A 21,623-nucleotide genomic window follows, 5' to 3' on the forward strand; every position below is an offset into this window, starting at 1 on the left:
ATTCATAATCCTCCTGCCTCAGTCGCTCGAGTGCTAGGATTACAGGTGTACACCATAATGCCTGGCTTGATTGTTTCTCCCCCCCCCCCATGACTATATTTTCTTACCTTACCATTTTTTACCTTACCATGTTGGTAGAACCTCCAATGCAATGCAGAATAGAAATGTTAGTAAGCATCTTTGTTTCTTCTTGGTTGTAATGACAACACTTATAAAACATTGCCACTGTACTTAATATTTGCAGTAGGTTTTTGTGATATCTCAATTTCAGATTTGTCTTCCTCGGAGAAGGGTTCTCCATTCTTAGTCCAGTAGATATCTGGGAATGACCAAGCTCTGGTAACAGGATCCGTGCTGGCCACAAATACGAAAGATTAACTAGAGTGTCAATTAATTACTTTGTACCATCACCAACCTCAAAAAGATAAACATCAAGTGGTCCAGCTGCTGATGTATTCTGTTCAACACTTCATGTCTGAGACAAACTTGTCTGAGAAATCAAATTATCCCAGAAGGTAGCTTGGTGTGAGGAAGAGTTCATGGCAGTGTCACCAAACTGTGGCAGTCTGTGCTTCCTTTCCCACTAGAGGAAAAGACCAGTTTACTCAGAGGCTGCAAGCCGAGGTTCCTCTCTCATGAACAAGATAATAACACTATGTTTACCTCTACTCTCTAGTTTACACATGTCTACTGTAGCTAAGTCTTTGCTGAGTGATACATTCTGTGACATGTTTATACTTATTATAAAGACCTGCTGTGACTCTGTTGAGGATAACTTCAAGTTTTTCTGCTTTGATCATAGAATGTTGATTATCTAAGCTGCCATTCATAAGGCATTTTTATTTCTAAATTTAAGAAATTGGAGCATAAATCATCTAAAATGTGCATACTCTTTGATCCTGCAATTCCAGTTCCAGGGAGTCAATGGCACAAACCTGAAAGGTACACAGAGAGCTACTACAGTGCTGCTGGTGATATCCAACAGGGGGCTGGTTAGCTAACTAAGTGTCACCATTCAGTGAGATACAACACACCACTGCAGAGGCACAGTGAGCTTTTATTTATTTACATTGGAAAGGATTTAAACACATTTCCAAGATAAAAGAAATAGGTCATAAAATAATATTTATAGAATTGTCTTTTATTGTTAACAGTATCTGTGTTTGTATAAGCAAAAATGACTATAAGCGTGCTCGCATGTATTTACATACTTCTAAGGTGCTGTCCTTGGTCTTGCTGAATGGCGGAATCATGGAGTTGGGGTAGGAGACGTTTTCCCTTTTTCTGTATTATCTCTATTATAATTGTTTTTGTAATAAGAGCTATTTCTTGGCTTTTGCATTATTTTTAATTATGCAGTTTTCAAGTATGAAGAATTACAAGCAGACGTTGTGAGGATACAGAAGATACCTGATTTGAAAATTTTTTTCAGAATTGAAATTTAAAAACAAATGTTTGCTGTTCTGAGGAATTTCACTGTGGAAAGCAAGAAGAGAGTTCACCAGCAAGGGGCAGGGAACCACCATCCCCAGATCTTGAGCATATGGATATTATAGATTCTCCTGGATACCCGATCACATCCCAAGATTCAATACTTTACCATCATTTCGCTGTACGACTTGCTTCGCAAACTTGGAAAAGAAAGACATAGTGACGCGTGAAACACTGTCCTGATGAAAGGGCCTGCTGGGAAAACATAAAGTGTCCATTGTTGGGAGCCACTGAAACTGGAAACGGAACAATGGCTGTACGGCTGGGGCAAGATAAGGTCACAGCTGAGGACACCTGGCTCCAACTCCAATTGACTAAATAGAGACTGTGGCCTCAGGCATTTCATCCGTGTAGTGAAGTGCAACATGGAGATCTTCTCCAAAGATGCTTCTCCTTGTTAATGTAATTTGATACTTACGAAGTCCTTGAGCCATTCCCAAAGTCTGTTCAGTTTCTTGTGTTGTTTGAAAAAGATAATAAATATACGCTACCCAGAGGCATTTCCTGTCTTAGCCACCAGAGTCTCCGCATTCTGTAGAGGGTTTTGATCCTCCTGGAGCCCCAAAAGTCATACCACTTATCTCATTTAAGCCTTTGCAGTACACTGGTTTGGAATACTGGGGACCTAAGCCAGGTCCCCGATAGTCCATCTTTGGCAAACACCCAATCTGGAGGGTAAATGGAATGACCAGGTTGCCCCCTACAGAATCAACATTAATGGAAGACATGGGAACCTTTACTCACATATTAACAAACTTCAAATAAGCCCAACTTCCCGATTCCCATCACCCTTACTGGAAAATTGTTATGCTGAAGCTTAGCATGCAATATTTCTCATGTATGTCTCTAGCTTTTATATGGTAAAATTGCTTACGTCTTGCTGCATGACTAAATTTATAGGCAGTTTTATGCTATGTGTATCTTTTAACAAATTACTTTCTTTGTGTTTGTTTTTTAAAGGAGTTTTCACTCTGGTACCTAGGCTGGCCTCAAACTCCTGTGCCAAATAAAGTGATCCTCTTGCCTCAGCCTCCAAAGTAGCTGGAATGACATGCTTGCACTACTGTGCCTGTCTTCTTGATCTCTTTTTCAGTCCTCCTTGTTGTTTTTAGGTTATCAGCGTTTATGTAGATCTAGTTTATTCATGTTAAGTATTAAGCACTGCAGTTCATTTCTACATCACCATACAGGTGAACAGGAACACTGTATTCATTATATTACTATTACAAACAGAGCTTAATAAATACTCGTACTTGTTTCTTATGCACAAGTGATAAAATTGTTCATGGGAGTTATTGGCAAAGATACTTTCTAAACGTCTTCATAATGTATAACGAGTGCTAAAACATTTAAATTAATGTCTCCATTTTCTATAAATATACATGATCTTCAGTGTCTCTGGATATGTATAGCTTGGTCTCTTGCCATATGTGAATCTAATCTTATACTAAAAGACAGCAAAACAAGAAAAAAAGATCCTTGGACCTTAAAAAGAAAAGTGGAACTTTAAAAGTGGGGTATTATCTGAACCTTGTTTATCTTTCTATATGTGCATTTTAGCTCTTCAACTAAACATGTGCCTCTTGTCAGAAGTACAGTAACTCTGCGGACTTCTTAGAATCCCAAGCACCTAGGACTGTGTCCTTTACGTAGTGTGGTCTTGCTCCTCAGTGTGTACCTCAAATAGCATATGGCATCACCTGGGGTCTTCTTAGAAGTGCAGCGTCTTAGGCTACTTCCCAACCTACTGAGTTCAGTTTGGCATTTTAACAAGATACTCAGGTGATATTAAAGTTTGAACAGTGCTGGTATAAACTGGTTTTTCCCTGGACATTATCAACATGTGTGTTTAATTTTGGTTGTGTTTATGTCAATATCTCATATTCCCTGATCTTATCTTTGTTTTCAATGACTTTAACTATCACGGTGCCATACGGTAAGTATTATCCAGTGTGCTCTGGGCATGGAGAAATAACATTTTCATACTGAAGAGTTAGAACATCATCTCAAAAAAGGTGATATCTAGGCAAGTCATATGGGACTTATTGCCATTAATCAGGTAGAAAAAGAAAGAGTGGTCTAGGGAGAAGGAATCAATTGGGAAAATGCATGCATGCTTAAAAAATGTTTAAGGAATTTTATGTAATTGAATGCACATCAAAAAGTAACACAACAAGAAGTTGAGAGAAAAATATGAAAGATCTTGTTTACTAGCAAAAGGGTTCTATTTTTGTCATTTAGGCAGGCTGGGGGGAAACTAGTAAAGTATTTTTGGTAATAAATGACACAATTAGAATTGTAATATAAACAATGACTCTGGAAGTAGTTGTGAGGTCGAAGCTGGCAGAAGCTGGACTGGCATAAAACCATAGCAGAAGGAAAGTGGCCAGTATGTCCAGGTGATCCATAGGCTAGCAATTCACAGAGACTCTCTTAACAAAGGGAGTTTTGAGAAATATCTCACCAGTGTTATCCTTTCTGGCTGACATACTTGCAATCTTCATGACTAGATCTAGATTGCTGACCTGTGATGAAGCTGGAAAGAGTGAACTTTAGTAACACTTCTTCACATTGAGCATTACAAATATGGATAACTGGGATCCTCTCAGCTGGTGCTGTGGTAAGATCAGTGCTTTAATGCATTATCTGTGTATGAGACTGATGGAGGATTAAAAACAACATGGTAAGGTCAGAAAAGCTCCCGGCAGTGAAAACCTCTAATCCCCATATCCCTAGTATTAGCATTTCGTAAGTTCTATTTTACACCTGCATATAACCCAAGATTCAACACTGCCTCACTTCAGGAACTGCTTCACGAGCCACAGGTAAGAAGGCCCTGCAACACCTGAAACATGGGTCCACTCAATGCTCAGGAGTCCCGAGGACTGCAGTACGCAGAGGTATGCCATCCTGTCTTAGAAAAATTTACGTATCTCAAACTCCATGCAGTTAATTGGCTCTCTTCTTTCAACAGCCAATACCCTGAAGTAACCACAACAGTAGCAGCAGAAGGTAATGTTTGTGAGTACTGAGCCAAGCATCATGATGCATGCCTGTAATCCCAGTACTTGGGAGGCTGAGGCAGGAGAATAGCTGTAAGTTTAAGGTCATCCTGGGCTACATAGTAAATTCAAGACCAGCCTGAACTGCATAGTGAGATCCTGTCTTTAAAAAAAAATGTGTTTGGGGCTGGGGATTTAGCTCAGTGGCATAAGCACCTGCCTTGCAAGCAGGCAGTTGTAAGTTTGATCCCTGGTACCGATAAAAAGGAAAAAGACAAAAAAAAATTTGTTTTTTTTGCTGGTACTACGTCCTAATGTGTGTTGTACACTTTATAGCATCTCACATACACTTCATATAGATCCATGAGGATCATATAGATCTTAGAGGGAATTGTTTTTAATAACTATTTTATTTGATTTACAGAGCATATAGAAAATCACATGAAATATAGATAAAAACTTTGCATGCATCTGATATCAGGCTACAAACTCTTGTAGGATGGAATATGCCAGCCATCCATATGCCTACAAAGCACCTGACACCAAGATTGGACATGGTAGGTAATGTTTAAGTGATTAAATGATCAGCTAATAACCAAAGGAAAACAAATGGTCTTTATCTTAATTGTTCTCAACATTTAGTTCATGTCTCTAAGACACATGGAACTCTGAATGACACAGCTACCAATACCCCACCAAAGATTCTGATATACCAACAAATCCAGATTTAATAGCTGAGTTTTTAATTACACAAAATTTTTGCTTAAGGTACTACAGGGACTTTGAAGAGACATTCAGGAGGAGTGATTCTTTAACTTTGAATTTTATGTAAAGGAAAAAATAGGAGCCCACTGGTTTAAGAGAAGTATCTACCAGAGTTCTTGGTCACAAGGAATAGAAATCAACATGGTCTGATTAAGCAGAAAGAGAACTTGTTAAAATAATGTTAAATAGCTCACAGAATTCCCCACATAACTCAAAAAACTCAAAGGCTCAGAGGCCACATAGTCATAAATATCTCCAAAAGTCGTATCAGAGATCTGATCTAGTGAGAATGCTGCTCATGCTGGTCTGGCCTGTACCACCCACACTGGATGTTAAACAGCAACCAGCCCTGGCTCCTCAGTGTGGTCTCACTACAACTGCTAACAATGGCATCAGAAGAAAGTTCTCTGTAGTTCTTGTTTGTATCTGTCACTAGCTCCTAGATCAAAATGTGGGGCAGTGACATCTGATCGTCCCAGAATGGGTCACATGACTACACTTACTTGCAAGGTAAGCTAGAAAAGTAGGTATCTGCCATTTTCACATGTATTTGTATATAGCAAACCACTTTCATGACTTAAAACATCAACAACCATTATTATATCTCAATATTCTGTAGATTGACTGGGCTCAACTTCACAGTTCTTCTGCAGGGTTTGAAATCATCTCAAGTGAAGACTCATGTACCTGGGATGCCCAAGATGGTTCACTCAAATGGATAGCTGTTGGCTGGGAGGGCAACTAATGCAGGTTGATTTTCTCCATGTGGCCTCCACTCAAAGATGGCTCACATTTTACATAGTATCTCTGAGAGGGGATATACCAAGCAATAAAGTTGGAAGCCTCATATTTCTTACTGCTTAGCTTTGGAAGTTACACAGCACCATTTGCACCTACTCTGTTAGTCAAAACAAGCCAGAGGCTAGCATACACTTATGAAAACGACAAAGAAGCTTCCTCTTGCAATGAAGAATAGCCAAAAATTTGAAGCCATTTTTTACCACATTGGCATTTTCAACTTTTATCCTGGGAGGTAGGTTTTGTCTCCAATCTAGATTCATAAGTGGGAGATTTTTTTCCCATGCACAGGAAAGGGGATCTGGGCCTTAGAAAAGAAAAACAAAAAGACAATTGTAAGAATCAAGAAGGGAGTTCCAAACAGCGGAAACAGTATTGGAAAGTCACTGAGAGGGCTTGAGCTGATACTGCCACTTAAATGGTGCACTATTCATAATATAAGTCCTGGTGTTCTCATGCTAACACTGCATTAGAAGTGCTCCTGGTTGAGTAGAGTTGTAATCCTACTGTATTTGTGCACATTAGAGGGTTTAAACTAATTTCGATTGATTCAGAAGTTGCCATCCTTGTTTGTTTTCTCCTTTCTACATCTTAAAAACCTTTTTCAAGATCATTGTTTACAAGATCTGCTCCAGGGTGGGAAATGTGTATTTGACAAAGATTGCCTAAGGACTGCAATAATTTGAAAATAAATCTAGATCTCATCTGTCCATTCAGGCATTTTTAATACTTTTATTTTACTTCTCATTAAGAAAATATTTAGGATAGCAGAAAAATAGAAATAATAGTACATCAATGTATAACAGAATAGACATCAAAGTATCCACCATCTAGATGCAATTCAATAGTTGCTAGTAGTTTGTAATAGTTGCTTTAACCCTGCATATATTTATTTTCCTGAACCATTTAAAAATAAATTATGGATATAACATTATAAGCATGTCTAAAAAAGTAAATATATTCATATATATCCATAATTTTATTATTACATCTAAAATGTTGACAATAAATTTTCAAAAGTGCCAGCCCATATTCAGATTCCCTGTTATTCCCCAAATAGCCTTAATAATGACTTATTCAAATGAAGATCCTATCAAGAGCCACTTTTGTTATTTTTGATATTTTTCTTAAGTCTCTATTTACTGTAGAAACTTCAGTAGTCCCTACAGAGACCAAGTACCTTGTTTTGTAGAATAACCCATGTATTACATTTGCATGATTATTTCCTTGAGGTCCTGTCTAACTTGTTCCTCCAGTATTTCCTGTAAACTGGAGACTAGATTTATAGACTTATGTAGATCCAGTTTGGATATATTTGGCAAGAATATTGTACACTTCTGTGATCTGTGTGTCTGTGATCTGTGTACTTTGCCTTGCATCATATCGGGACACTCACTGTGTCCAGTTACCTTTGTCTTGTAGTTTGGGAATGGGGAAGGAGCAAAAATAATGTACACCAGGCTGGAGGAGGCAAAATAATTTACAACAGATCACAAAAAGACTAAAGGTGTGAAGAGAAATGATACCCAGCCTGAGGCAGGAGGTGGGGTGGGATAGTAGTGGGTGTCTACTTGTTTCTAGCCCTTAGTTTTGGGTAGAATCTCTCATCTAAGAGGAGAGAGTTGATAGTATTAAGGAAAGGAGGCAAAGTGCCTGCCCACTATGAGAACAAGACACTTCTACCCCAAAAAAGAAACATCCTGAGAAGTCTCTACCCAGGTCTCCCTTTTGGAGAGCGAGAAAAGTCTGGCTTAATTTCCTAATAGGAAAAGCATTAACAACGTATCTTTCCTGGGACCTCCAAAGGCATAAAAAGTCAGGGTATACTTAAATGGGTTCAGAGGCCACAGCACTGGAATTACTCTCTCTGTCTGCACTAGCATACTGATGAAGGGTAAGCGGGCAGCAGAGAATCTTACCCTGTTGATCTTTGAAAAACCCATGTGACAGTGTGGATTCAGGAGTGAGTCTGAGTCTGGAGGAGCAGGAACAGACACTCAAGGAACCCAGGATTAGTGGCCCCAAGGCACAGAATTAGCAGAAATAACAGCAGCTTTAGAATGGTCTTGGGCAGGGTTTCTCAAATTCAGCACCACTGACATCTTGGGCCAGATTATTCTTTGATGTGAGGAGCTGCCCTCTGTATGAAAATTAGAAGCATCCTTTGCCTCTACTTCCTAGAGGCCATTCGCACCCCCACCTCTCTTATGCCAACCCAAAGTGTATCTAGACATTGCTAAATGTCACATGATAGTGGAAGAGGAGTTATATTAAAATTGCCCCCAATTGAGATTCAGTGATATGAGGGAAAGGTCAATTAGTAACAATAGGGTTTTCCACTAAGGGACTATAATATCTGGCTTCATGTTGGACTATTGTGTATACACACACACACAAACACACACACATAGATTAGTTCATCTCATTTGGAGAGCATCTCTGTGAAGCAGAGACATTGTCTTGATTTTTGTAATTGAGGAAAATTCATAACAAGGCTTGATCCTTTTGCTGAGGTTTGGACCTGCGTCTGTCCCACTTGAAACAAATTTTCTGTTCATATACCAAGTTGCCTCTCTTTTTGACAGCAAACAATGTCCCAGGCCTTGCTGCAGCAGCAAACTATGAGGGAAGTCAGGAAGATGTACCAGCTCAAGAGGGAAGAGCTTCCCGCTCAGCAACACTGATCCAGTTAAGCATTTCCTAATGGGACATGGGACAGTTCTATTGGTGATTTCAGTGGGGCCACTGTGATCAGCCAAGACTTGGAGGAGGGCTAGCCAGGAGAATAGTTCTGGAGTTGGAGGAACATGGACCATTAAAGATATTAAATAAAAAGTGGTGGGCCCCTGAGAAATAACAATAGGAGAACTCTTCTTAAGTTTTCAAAGTAAGGTATCAAATTCAAAGCTCCAGAGAAGCCTGAAAGAGTCTAGGAGGCACAGCGGGGAACAGTGCCTACACACACCACAGGTCACTGGAATGGCATAAAGTTGACAGATGCGTGCTCTGAGCACCCCTAGGAAGGAAGGGCTGGTGCTGTGGAAGGCACTGGGTGCTGAGGAGCCTGGAGAAGTATCTCTCGGCAGAACCAATCTGATACACTGAGGCAGACGGGTATCTGTCATTTCCCCCCTTTCCAATGGTTCTTCCTCTTCTCTGAACTCTAGTTAGCATCACTGTCACTCCTAGGCTGCTCCTCAGTTAATTGTTCTACATTTGATAGAATCGGAGTTTCAAGGTGGTGATTGTCTCAGGGATATTGTTCTTGTCTTTCTAACTAGACGATACACTTGTGTTTATAACCAGGAATCAATAGTTTCTTTGTAATAGTCCTTCAACACAGCACTGAATACACAAAGGTGTTCAGTTAAATGTGAAATTCCAAAGATAAGTTACAAAAATAATCCAGAAGAGAATTACAAACTGATATTATACCTAGATAATTATAAAACCATTAAGATGTGATAAATAGCAACATATCAAGAAAGATATTAACAATTACATTAAAATAGTTTTTTTCTAAAAATATCCATTCCACTGATTTAAAAGAGTGTCACTTACTGAAGAAATATTCATTGTCATTAATCATGTGCCAGGCCATGTTCCTGATAATGAGAATACAGAACTGAATAACAGGCAGGGCTATTACATGCCTGTAATCCCAGCACTTGGGAGGCTGAGGCAGAAGAGAAGGATTGTTGAAAATTCAAGGCCAGCCTGAGCTATATAGTAAGTCCAAAGCCAGTCCGACCTACATAGAGAGACCCTGATTCAAAAAGAAGCAAGCAAGCAAGAAAGAAAGAAAGAACTCTCTATGCTCATGAAAACATAGAAAGTTAAAGATGGATGCAGGTTTTTCACAAAAATAATGTTCTTGGTCAGTAATTTTTTTTTTGAGACAGGGTCTCACTATGCAGTTCGAGCTGGTCTTCAACTCACTTTGTACCTCAGGCTGGTCTCAAACTCACAACGATCCTCCTGCCTCAGCCTCCTGAGTGCTGGAATTATAAGTGTGTATCACCATGCCTGGCTTTGTCAGTTAGCACATTTTTGAAAGGTTCAAATTCTATATATATAAAAGTCCACAAATTATATAGAAAAACAAACAAAAAAAGGTGTTAAACTAGAAATAAACTTAACAAATGCTAACTGGTCTTTTCTTTTCTTTACTTGATGCCAAACCTCAGATAATACATTATATATCATATCAGTAGTAGTATTTTGAGACAAGGTCTCACTATGTAATTTAGGCTGGCTTTGAACTAAATATGTAGCCCAGGCTGGCCATGAACTCTTGGCTATCCTCCTGCCTCAGCCTCCTAAGTGCTGGAGTTAGAGCCACACACTATTATGCTTGGCTATATCTCATGTTTAAAAGGTAAACAAAAATTATAATATCACTGACTTTAAAGCAGTGTTTTAAATTTATCTTAAATTTATTATCACAAATTTATTATCTTAAAAATATCCACAAACTTTCCTTTTAGAATACAATTTTGTAAATATTAGAGTGCTGTCTTCAGAATTACACATAAGAATACCAATAACGCCTTGGTTGATTATAGTTACCAGTTAGTTGGCTAAAGGGCTACTCAATTTCCTTTGACAAAGTTGGAAACTGATTTTTGAATTGTTCTTAAGTGAATTTATCTGCTAAAACCCATCATTTTGTAATCAAATATTACATACGAAGTCAGGAAGATATTTTCCCAAAAGTAGGGTTTTCTTTTTAGTGTTTTGATGTTTAAAACTTTTTAAATTTATTAATATTTTAAATTCATAATTTAAACATTTCCATACCATAGGGTTTGCTTTAGGATCTTGTCTTATGTTTATTCCAATATTTCTGTTTCACAGCAAGTGAAAACAAGTATGTGTTTATTTAAAATCAGTTTGTGCCCAGTTTGATACATACACGCACGCACGCACTTTTTCCTTTCTTTCCACTCTATAGACATTTACACAGTAGTTATACATACACTTTTAAAAAACTTGCACACTAAGCCAGCAGGGGGCGAATACAAGAGGAATACGTAAATTTGACAAACCATGTAGATTTTTCTCACTTTGATGACTGAGCAATAACAAAAATATCCAGCAACACCACAAAGCATTTGGTACTGTAATTTAAAGTGATGCAGTCTCCATATATTTTACAGCGATGGAAATGTAAACAGACAAATCGGGTCTGCTTCCGTGCTCCAACTAATTTGTCTAGGACTTTGCAGAGGCGGGATAAACCGTGATGAACTGCTATTGTCCTTACCGTTCCTCCGATTTGTGTAGATTTGTGTAATTCTTTCACTCAAAGGGGTGGATGCTTTTCGGTGGCCGAAGGGTGTTTTCCATCCTTGTTTCTTTGTGCATCTGCTGAGCTCTGCTCTTGGGGAACTATTTTAAATTATTCAAATTATTGATGCAGAGGTTTGGCAAATGGGGGTAAAATGAGGACCTGGCAGGACTCCTGATTTTGGGGGTAGAAACCTGAGATCATTTTCCCAGACGGTAATAACAATCGGATAGTCTTCTAGTGTGATTTTTACAGCGGCTGGTGTCAGGAGCAGGGGGTAGAACTCACGGGAACTGCTCAGGACCGACGATGGAAACACACTTTTTTACGATCTTTGTTAGAGAAAAGCGTTTAAATGTATAAGTTAATTTGAAGAACAATAAAGAAACACCACCACCTCCATCGGTTAGCCAAATTTCAGATTATTGTTTTTATTTTGTTGAAGATGATGTTACTATGGATGTTGCTTTCTCATCTTAATTTTGATATATAACAATCACTTCTTTGTTATTTGTTGTCAGTTTCCTGTTCTGTAGGTTTACATAAAAAAGAGGAAGCCTGTTGAGAACGTCGTTGTGGGGCTCAGTAGGTTTTTTGGTGTAAAAGATCTGGCCGTATATCTGTAAACCACAATCTTATTTGGAAAGCGAGAGATGTAGCTCAGTTTTGAACAGATCATTAATAAGCGGAGAGCAGCGCTTGTCCCTCTCTTGGAGCGCCGCCTCAGCGGGCGGTGGAGGGAGGGAGAACGTCTATCCCCCACTCCAGGTTGACTGGGAAGTAAAAGGAAAGGGCAACTTGCCCGTACCTAAAATGGCTGCCCTTGCTCGGCGCCATGGCGCTTGCGCAAGGCTGAGCGTTCCCTGACATTAATTCCCCTAGTGTCACCGCCCACTAGCTGCACCCACCAGCTCCCGGCCCCGACCTAACTACCTGCGCCCGGAAGTGACGTATCAGCGGCAGCGGTTCCCCCGTTGCATGATGGGAGAGTGTGTGGAGTGGGCGGGGGGCCTCCGCGGAGGAGGAGGTGGAGGCGGCCGCGGCGGCGGCGGCGGCGGAAGAGGGCGGAGGGTACTGGGATGGGGGTCCCACGGCAGCGCTGAAACTCCGGGTGGGCGTCCACGGCGCTGCTGCACTGACAGGCCCGGGAACAGCCTGCCTTCCGCTCTCACCACCTCCGAATAGCCGGTCCTTCCTCGGGGAGCCAGTTCCTCCCCGGGCCCCTGAGCCATGCCCAGCGCGGCCGCCCCGAACGAGCCAGGTAAGCGCTGCCGCTCCGCTCCCTCAGCCGCTCCGGGCTTAGTGTGCGGAGACCTGGCCCACAGCCAGCCCTCGCGCTGGCCTGAAGCACCTGCCCGCCGCGGACCTGGGGCTGTAGGGACCCAGCCGGTTCTGCGGGCCTGCAGGTTTCGGGCTCCGGCTCTGCTGTCTTCCGCGGCGGTTGCAGGAAAGCTGTTTGCGGCGCCCGGCATCGTCTTCTCCAGCCCGGGCACCGGCCGGGGAGTGTGAGCCGTTCCTTCCCCGGCAGCCACGGTCTCGCCCTTTCCCTCCGCTTCCACCTACCCACAGCCCCGCGCCGGCCGCTCCCTCCCAGGAGCTGTTGAGAAGTTTGGGGCTTTGCTCGGGCTTCCTCCTTCTTCCTCGTGACAGGTGTAAACACTGCCTGTTTCTCCGAGGCCCGAGGCCGGCCGCTACCGGAGGGTGCAGCTTTCAAGGGTCCCTGAAGCAAGCGAATTTTAAATTCTCCAACAAGCAGAAGAGACGGCCCCAAAGCCCGTGCCTCCCTTTTTGGGAGGACGTTTTCTTCTGTCTTCTGGGACTCCTCAAGAAATCATCTGCGTCGTCTTCTCATATTGCGTTTAAAAAGTTAGACCATTATTTGAGCGCCGGGCTCGGCAGGTGCTGCGTCTTGCTTGGGCGGAGGACGGAGGGGGAGCGGAAATGGGGTTCTTTTGCCAATAGAAGGTAGAGAGAGTATTTGGGCCTTTTTCCTATTTGTTTATTCGTTAAAGCTTGATTTCCCACTGAATATTATACTGGGTTGACTTATACATATACATTTTACTAGATTGGGGGGAGATGTGAAACAGAAGCAATGTTCTGTTTCAAAGTTCTCACTTTGGAAAGAGTAAGGTAGAACTTTATTTGTGAACTTTTCCTAAGTCATAAATCTCTTAATAGACTGCATTCTCATATACCGGGGTTTTTTTGTGGAGGGCAGCACAGTTTACCCTTATTGTTACATTTAATTACAGTTTGCAGCTAGCCTTCTAGACATAGAAATATATGCTAAGCTAGAGGAAATACATTTTTCAACTCATGTTGATATATTTAGCACACTTTTCATGGATTTATATGCTTTCCAACTTAAAGGTTGGCTTTTGTAGTAGTCATTTTTAGCACTTTGTAGAGGTATGTTTTGTTAACAAGATACCTGGTAGTTTTCTAAATGTTCTCTATTGAGATATTTCACAGACTAGAAGATAGATCCTGCATAAAAAACTTCTAGCCCAGCAAATGTTATTTACTAGATTCTCGTTAGATCTTGTTCTGTGTGTGTGTCGAATTAGACGTATTTCATTTGGTCTTCAAAACGCAGATACAGTTTTGAGTTATTAAAAAGCTCTTGAAAGAAATTCAGTGGGACTCATATATATTGAGTTTGGATGTTTTCTGATCTTTTGCCCTAGCGACTTTAATAAAAATCCTGTGTCAAAACAAAGATAAAATGTCCAAGATCTAAAAAAAAAAAAAAAAAGTCCCAAGATGACATTGATAAATTCTGCAGGATCCATTTGTTTTTCTGAAAACCATATAAACTAGGTGAATCCTATTATAAAGCATTATTGTAAATTTTATTCTGCGTAAAGTTAGCAAAAAAATTAGATGAGAAAAGTGGTGAAAATGCCTCTTTTATTAGGCAAAACAGTCTCTAAATAGTATCTCATTGAGGAATTTCCCTTCTCACCCATCTCTCTGCCCAAATCTCATAAAAGGAGGTGGCTAAGTCTTTGAATATTTTTAAATCATCAATTTAAATCAGTACTTTAAATTCCAGTTCAATATTATGCACAGTTTGTAAATTTAAAAATACAACATTTTTTCTATTTTTAGTACTTTCAGTTTGTTATGTAGTGTAGTGAGCCTTCCCAGCCTAAACATTGTATTTTTCATTTGAATCCAACTGTGAGACTATCTGGCATTACATGAATTTACATATGTCACTTTAATTAACCTTTTCTCAATCAGTATATATATATTTTTTAATCAGTATATTGTTATAGCAGACACAGTCAAAGTCCTTCTGAGCTTTGGATAGTAATTGCAAATACTTACACTGCTCTCTGGAAGCAGAATACTTGTTTTTTCCTTCATGGATCTGAGGCCTCCTTACATGCTGAGCAGGTGCTCTACCACTGAGCTACACCCAAGATACTTCTAAAAGTGCTTTCTTAACAGTATCGATTCATTTATATCTCATCAACCATATAAGGTAGTGGGTAGTATTATTTATGTTTTTCAGATAGGAAACTGAGGCATATAGGTGATAGTTTACCTAAAGTCAGAACAGGTGGTAGATGTCAGAACTGAAATGTAATAATACCATTTATATAGTTTGAAAACATGTAGAACTATACCACGTTTACTGTGATTTGTGGAATATGCAGCAAAAGTATAAAAATGTGCATAAGAATGGTAAACATCAAGTCACAGTACGTTATCTTTAGAGAACTTGAGAGGGATGAAGGTTCTAGAAAGGGACCATACAATTTAAAGTTTATCTTTATAATCTTTAAAATATAACTGAAGCAGATGGGGTAACAGATTAAGATTTAACCCAGTTGAGAGGGGTACTGTATCGCTTATTTTCTTCCCCCAACATTGCTTATATACTTGAAATTCTTCATAATAAAATCTACAGTTTAGGTGTTTAATATTAAAATATATGAACTTTCAGTCTGTCTTTCAATACTGTGTATTTAAAAAGGGAACAGAAAAGTTAGTATTATTTTGTGCTGACTTCCTCTTAAAATACAGGCACTTTTAATTTAAAAATATTTGAATTAAGACATTCGTTTCTCTGGCTCCTCTAAGTTAATTTTACTTAGAGGAGCCAGAGAAACGAATTTACTAGGGGTCTTTAAGTGCTGACCTATGTTCTACTTCTAGTTTCTATTTGTGGTCTCACCCTAGGATTAGGGCTCATAAGTGTGTGAATCAGACCTATTCTCTGGGGAAGGGGAAAAGTTAGTACCTTCAGTGGATGGAAGAGAGAAGGTGAGGAGTCACTGCTTTTTATTTTGAGAGAAATAATGTCTCTACCACCCCTATTTGAAATGATTAGTTTAAAGACAAGCCTTTAGAAATAAACTGCTAATAAATAAAGACCATATGCTTGAAACTTATTTACAAGCACTGTATTAGTAAATAGTTCCCATTGGAAAATTATATAATGAGTTCAAATAAATTCACTACATGTTATAAATACAGTGCATCGTAAACTGTTTCAACTAATTAACACCGTGGTATCTTCTTTCATTCTTATAACAAATGAGCACCTGAGCACCTGCCATATATCAGGCCTTGTTCTGGGTACTGGGAATACTGAAATGAACAAAGAACAGTAAAAAACTACCCTCAGAGCCTTTGCTTTTGTGTATATGTATCTTGTTTGTGTGTGTGGGGGGGAGGACAAATATGCTAGAAGTAAAATGCCAGATGATGTTAAGTGTTGTGAAGAAAACGGGAAAGCCAGGGATTTAACTCATAGGTTCAAGTGCTTGCTTAGTAAGTGTGAGGCCCTGAGTTCAATCCTCAGTACCAGAAAAAAAGGAAAAAAAAGATGTTAAGAGCGTTTGTGTTTTGTTGTTGTTGTTTTAACTTGCAGCTAGGATAAAGAGATTGTCTAAGGTTTGGGAGGGCTTGCTTTTTATATAGAGTAAGGTCAGAGAAGGCTTGAGATCTAAAGGAAGCAAAGAGAATAAGGGGAAGAGTGGTCAACAGATACATGCCTGAAATATTATAAAAACTGGCAGGGAAGCCCAGGGTGGCTAGAATAGAGTGAGCAAGCAGACTAGTGGTAGGAAGTCAGTTGGGGGAGAGCATTGTTGGAGACTAGATTATTACGGAAATTCTAGTGACTGACTTTTTACCCTGTGAGTTGGGAAGCCATTGTATAGTTTTTGAGTAAGAGCTAATTTGTATCTTAAAAAGGATCCATTAGGGCTAGAGACCTGACCCTGTGTTTAATCCCCAGCACCCCTGTCCCCAAATGAAAGTACCAACCCAGCTGCTGTATATACACCATAGGAGTGCAAGAGTAAAGCAGAAAGATTCATTACAGGTGGTTATAGTGACACAGGTCCGAGATTATCATGTTTTGAACCAAAGTGGTAGCATTAGAGGTGAAGAGAAAATGGTAGGTACCCCAATAATCCTTTCCATTGCTGAACTCAAAAACTTACTAAGGCGTTTTTGAAAATTGAAGGCCCTCAATACCTTGCTGCCTATTCTTTTCATAGATTTTATATTCTAATCAAAACTCTGACTGTGCTTTGTCAGTGGCCTCTGGCTTTATCTTTAGTGCCTGCCTCTTCCTCTATTAATTAAATCCTTCCTATTTCAGATTCATTCTCCAGGGCTAGGGGTTAGCAGCTAAGTGGTAGGCCCTTTGTCTAGAAGTGAGACCCTAGGTTTGATGATCTCTGTCACCGCAAAACAAAACAACTATCTTATGTTCTTTGTCCTTCATGAAGCATTTTATCATTTTCTTCGTTCTTCCTTTCCCAGTCAAGTGGGATCTTTTTATTGGAATCTGGTTGCCACATTTTTATTTCGTATGATATTTGTATTCTGTCTTGCATTACTGTTGTCATGTGCCATTCCCATTAATTAAAAGTAAGTTTCATTAAGCTTGTGATTCCTTTTATTAAGTTTTAGTATAGCAGATGGTCAATCAACTATGCATATAAATTTTGTAAGATACTTTATTTACAGTAACAAAAGCATAATAAAAAATAGACAAGTGAGAAAAATCGTTAAACTGAGATACCACAGTTAGTAGTTTATATAATAGTACATATTTTTCTATACATTTTAATACAATTATACATTATCGAATGAAATCTTATGTATACTTTGTTTTGCTTTGTTTTGTATTTTTGTTTTTGATACTGGGGATTGGACTCATAACCTCACGCTTGCCAGGCAGGTGCTTCTGCCACTAAGCCAAATCCCTGGCCCGTGTATACTGTTTCATAAATTGTTTAGCTTTGTTTGGTCCTCTAAAGTACTCAAAGCCATATTCAGTTGTTCCCCAGTTTACCCAGCACTGTGCATCTGATTTGCCCAAATCTGTGTTCATTCCATATTGTATTTTTGTGCCTATTAAGATTATGAAAACTTAATATGCTTATTATAAAATTTTGAAAATTGTGGAAAAGTAAAAAGAAAACTGGCATATCCTTTGATGGCAGGGATGCATCATTTTAATGTCTGGCTGGCACCAAGAAGCGTTCAGTAAATCTGTGTCCAAAGTAGTAATAGAAGGAAAGTATCACTAGTCATCAGAAAATGGTTAGCTTTCTGTTTTCCTTCAGTTTTCCCCCTTCTTTATATATGTATGTGTGTCATGCATATGCATATACTGTACTCACATGTATGAGTCATATGACATAAATGTACTATTAAATTGTGAGCTTTCTCCAGTGTTACTAAGTAAACTTTAAAATTAAATTTTTAATGACTATGTAGAATGCCATCAAGTGACTTTGAAGTTATTTCTGCTTTTTCTTACTGATTGAATTTATCTAGTTTTTATTATCACAGCATCTTGGTACAAGTTTGTATTAAAATTTTATTTTGTCTTTGTTATTTCCATAGGATGAAGTCTCAAAAGCAGTTGCTAAGTTCCGTGTTTTCTCAGAGGTGGTATAAAATCACTGTTAAAAGCAATGGTTGAGTACCATTCTTCCTTTAATCACCTTGATGATGATAGTAAATATGCAGTTTTACAGTTATTTACTTATATTTTTGTTTTGGACTTAGACTTTTCAGCAGTGTAGAAGGTTTAAATTTTTTGAAGGATTGAAACCTAAGATATGTTTTTTGGATATAAAGTTGAACTTGCTTACTTAGCATCATCCTTTTCTTAACGCTCTTTCTAAGCTGCAAGAACCTTAACTGTAACAAACACAGTGTTCTCGAATAGTGTTTGCCAGTGTAGTAACTACCAGACACATGTGGCACTAGAAATAAAGCTAATCCAAATTAAAGTGTAGGGCCGGGCGTGTAGCTCAGAGGTAGAGGTCTTGCCTTGCGTACACAGAGCCCTGGTTTATTCACCATTACCGCCAAATAAAAGTGTAAAATACATAGCACATTTCTAAAACTAATGTGAAATAATACCTTACATTAGTCACAGATTAAATAATATTTTGAGTATTTGGGATATAGTAAATACAAAATTTCATCTGTTTTTTGTTTGTTTGCTTTTTTTTTTTTTTTTTGATGTGGCTATCAGAAAATTTAAAGGTGGCTGTATGGCTTTATTGTTTCAGTTAGTGCTGCTTTGGAACTGACACTGATTTCTTACTATCTATGTGGAAGAAATACTGTATAGTATAAGATTAATTTCTGGAAAATAGTTAATAGTCCTTTTTAAATTTACATATTACATGTAAGCCTGGTGGTATATTTTTATGGTATGTACAATAATTTTTTAAATTGTGTTTGATTACAAACTATAACTTACTACAGTTCATTTGCTCTGAAAGAAATGTGTAGGAGGAGTTGGGGGAAGGTGTTAGGAAACTTGATTTTTTAACTCAAAGAATGTACAGGAATGTTTAGGCAATGAGATTTCAAGTGCAAAGACGGTGGCACAAGGGAATGTTATTGTATGCCTCTGAAAAACTGAGAGAAAACCTAGCTAAAAGCATTGAAAATAACTGAGGAAAGGGGGAGTATGATTGGAGAGAGAGCAGTGGCTTATAGGCTTTGCTAAGACTTTTTTCTGAGTCTTTATCACAAGCTGTGGATTGACATGACCATGTTTAAAAAGATTGCTTGATTGAGCATGATTGAATACTAGTTAGGGAGACTAATTTAGATGATAGTGGCGGTTAGACCAAAGTAAGAGTTAGGGAAGCTTGAAAGAGCTAAAGATACTCCAGACTTATGAGTAAAACATTCTTTAGAGATAGTGGAGGGAAAGGAGTTTTGTCAAAGATGCCTGTCAAGGTTCTGGCCCAGTAACTGAGTGGATGTTGGGATGGGGACCATTCATTGACTTAGAGAACCCTGAAATAGCACAAGGTATGAGGAAGAAGACCTTGAGCTCTGTTTTATTTTGAAGGAGAAGGTATCAGCAACCAGAGTCCCCTGCATTCTAAACAGGCAGGCTCCCTAACCACTGAGCTACATCCCTATCCTCTTACAGTTTGAGATCTTTGAGGAGTTCAAGTAGAAAGTTCTAGCAGAGAATTAGCTGGACTATAGAGAGAAATCTGGGAGCCCTACAATACGGTAATTGTAAGCCTTAGGTAGAGAAGATGTTTAGGGAATGTTGAGAATCAATCTGAATGAGACCTGGAAAAATGTAGTCATTTCTTACATCTATGAATTGGTTCCAGAACACACATACACATATACTTGCAAAATTCATGGACACTCAAATTCTTTATATAAAATGGTATATTTACATACAACCTATATATGTCCTCACACTCTAAATCGTCTCTAGATTATTTATAATACCTAATACAGTATAAAAGCTATGTAAATTTTATACCATGTTATTTAGGAAATAGTGGCAAGAAAAATCTATATGTTCAGTACAGACACATTTTTCTCTGAATATTTTGAGCAAATTGTATGCATTTGCTGATGCAGAATTTGCAGATAAAGAAAGTAGACTGTATTAAGTTAGTCCAATTAATCTTATACAGTGCTTTTGTGATTATTTAGAAGCATTTACCTTTTCCCTGCAAAATAACTGGTCTTCCTAGCCATCTTACAAGCTGAAGATTGTTGTTCTGTCTGGTATTTTTGCTACATTAATTAATCTAAGTTGAGGCAGAAGGATTGCTGTAAGTTCACGGCTAGCCTGAATTAAGATTTAAGGAAAAATATATGTAATTATCGCAATGTGAATACTGGAAAAATACTTTTTAAAAGAAATCTGATGTTTTTCATAGCGCCTGATTTAAAAAAAAAAAAACAATTTAAGAATTACTGGATAATTCTCTAATGTGATAAAACATATATACTTTAACCCAGAAGGCATTACCTTTGTTAAGGTAGAATACTAGGTGGCTACTGTTTCTGCTACTCTGAAACTTGGTATGGCTAGCGCAGTTAATAAGAAAAAGCAAAGACATAAGCAGAAAGGAAAAGGTCAATCTATCTACTTAGAATTTGTTTACGACATAATAATACACTATAAAACTACAGTGTGCTTTAGTTTATGTTAATAGTACTTACCAGTTAGGATGGAAGTGAAGACTCCCATTTATATGAGCAGAAAAAAAAGATAAAATACCTAATAGTAAACTTAACATTAAATGTAAAATTCTATTTTGCTAATAGATTTAGTAATTAAGAGATAATTTAACTTTTAAAATAATTTTTATTATTTTGAATAGCATCTTTTTATGTTTGATAGCATCTTTTTTCCTTGGGGAAAAAAAATTGCCAACTGTTTCAAATGTCAAAATTCTAGTCTTTCTCTTATCACAGGTCCAAACAAAACATCAAGTGTTCATTACTTATCCTGGTCAAGTCACCACTTCTCATCCTTTTTCATATTTTACTTTCATTCTCCTGTATTATAATGGATAAACAGATACAGCTTTCAGTTTCAGAAGTTTACTTAAAGCATGATGAAAGTCTTACATCTAAATAAAAAGCTCAAATTTCAATCAGATGACCAGTGATTTTAGTTTCTGGAAAAAATTGAGAAAAACTATTGTTGTTACTGTTCAAATATTAATCTCTTAAAGATATCTGTACCTGAAACGATAATAACACTGTTTAATTTTTTCTAAGAATATTATGACATTTAAATTATATAAATGTAACTCAAGCTTAAACAAATAAATTGTCATGAGTTTTATGATTAGTAGAAATAGTAATTAAGTATTTCTGAAATGGCATTCCCCAAATCCATAGTTATGTTGAACACTTGTTTCAAGAATTGTTGTAATAATTAAATTTGGCCCTTTAACTAAATTTTCTAAGTGTTTGTTTAGTTTAGGTTTTTTGTGTTTTGGTTTGTT

At 38.2% G+C, this 21,623-nt stretch overlaps 1 protein-coding gene across 4 annotated transcripts in view; it reads left to right on the forward strand.

The window, feature by feature from the left end:
• The first annotated feature begins 12,419 nt into the window (after positions 1-12,419).
• Aftph (aftiphilin) overlaps positions 12,420-21,623 on the forward strand; it is a 60,700-nt gene continuing 51,496 nt past the window's right edge. For all 4 annotated transcript variants that reach the window (XR_010040584.1, XM_063229515.1, XM_063229516.1 and 1 more), the window contains exon 1: positions 12,420-12,607. The gene's annotated coding sequence lies outside the window, so the exon portion shown is untranslated. The remainder of the gene's footprint in view (positions 12,608-21,623) is intronic.

This window comes from Cavia porcellus, unplaced genomic scaffold (genome assembly GCF_034190915.1).
Source record: "Cavia porcellus strain 051 isolate PalLab524CR breed Dunkin Hartley unplaced genomic scaffold, mCavPor4.1 scaffold_18, whole genome shotgun sequence".
NCBI classification, from domain to species: Eukaryota; Metazoa; Chordata; class Mammalia; order Rodentia; family Caviidae; genus Cavia; species Cavia porcellus.